Raw genomic sequence first — 1,194 nt, 5'->3', positions numbered from 1 at the left:
GCGGGGATGTTGGGCTTTTGGGGTTTGATGCGATTTGCGAGCAACAATTGTCACGAAGAAATGTGCCACTCGGGACCGGCAGGTTGGGATGCAATTGGTTGAATGGATGCGGGAATAAAAAAAGTTCCATCAATTGAGATTGATTGATAGAATCATCATCGATGAAATAACCACATAACAATCTATAATAGAAATGATCAGCCTCTGATCAATCGAACCGTGGATGGGAAAATCCCACGATCGATCCGGGAGAGTTCTCCTTGACATGAATGCACTGAACATGAGAAATGTGTTACAAAAGGATCTTCAACCGAGTATGGAAACATTTTCATTCCTTGTCGTCGATTATCTGAAAATCGCATATGGGGCGAAGAATAAAGAGCGAATAAATGTGCTCCAAAGGGGCGATATCGGATCCGTGAAAAAAGAACGAATAGAAGAAACATTTTTTGATTAAGTGAAGCAAGGAAGACGCGGTATTGGGGACAAAAAAGTGGAGCAAAGAGACACCCAGAAACAACACGTGGCGATGAGGCGATTTCGATCGATAATGAACAACAAAATGAACGAAATGAACCTGGCGGCGTTTTGCTATAAAACCGTAACGGCTATTCAAATTTTATAACAAATTTTTGAAAAAAGCATTCGCGCGGAGCTTTGGCGAGTATTTCAAAAAAAGGATTCCAACAAAACGTGAAACGTGGTGGCAATTTCTGGGAAGGACTCTACACCGATTCCATGTCACATAATATGATTTTATTTGCGTTCTTTAACGATACCCTAAACAGTTACGCTGGTGGTTACGGTACGACTGTCGGCTCAGCCGTTTCGTGGACAATTTTGTTCTTGATTCGCGTGGAGCTGGAGCCTCGGTGGCCCCTCTTCGGTGAGCGCGCAAGCGAACATAGCGAACACGAATGTAACTTTTGCTGGCCACTCCAGGGGGCGATGTGATGCAAGACAAATTCCAAAAATAGTTCCTTTCTCGTTATATACGTGGGTTATAAATATTGGATTACCATATATGTTTACTATCACTGACTACTATTTGACTACTAGTGGATACGATACCAAAAATAAATGGTCAATTTCCGATTGCAATCGCACGCACGAGTTCCCTCGTTTCCCCGTGTGTTACGTATGATACGTTTTCAGTTCCTTGATTTTCGACCCACATCTACCCTTCCCCTTTCA

At 42.7% G+C, this 1,194-nt stretch overlaps 1 protein-coding gene across 1 annotated transcript in view; it reads right to left on the bottom strand.

Annotated features, from left to right (window-relative positions):
- Positions 1 to 746: 746 nt before the first annotated feature.
- LOC126577430 (ubiquitin-protein ligase E3B) overlaps positions 747 to 1,194 on the bottom strand; it is a 4,687-nt gene continuing 4,239 nt past the window's right edge. Inside the window, exon 7 of the mRNA XM_050239048.1 lies at positions 747 to 1,194. This exon is cut by the window's right edge and continues 730 nt beyond it. The gene's annotated coding sequence lies outside the window, so the exon portion shown is untranslated.

The sequence above is a fragment of the Anopheles aquasalis genome, chromosome 3 (genome assembly GCF_943734665.1).
Source record: "Anopheles aquasalis chromosome 3, idAnoAquaMG_Q_19, whole genome shotgun sequence".
Classification (NCBI taxonomy): domain Eukaryota; kingdom Metazoa; phylum Arthropoda; class Insecta; order Diptera; family Culicidae; genus Anopheles; species Anopheles aquasalis.
The sequence above is the reverse complement of the archived record's forward strand: the minus strand, read 5'-3'. Positions and strand labels throughout refer to the sequence as shown.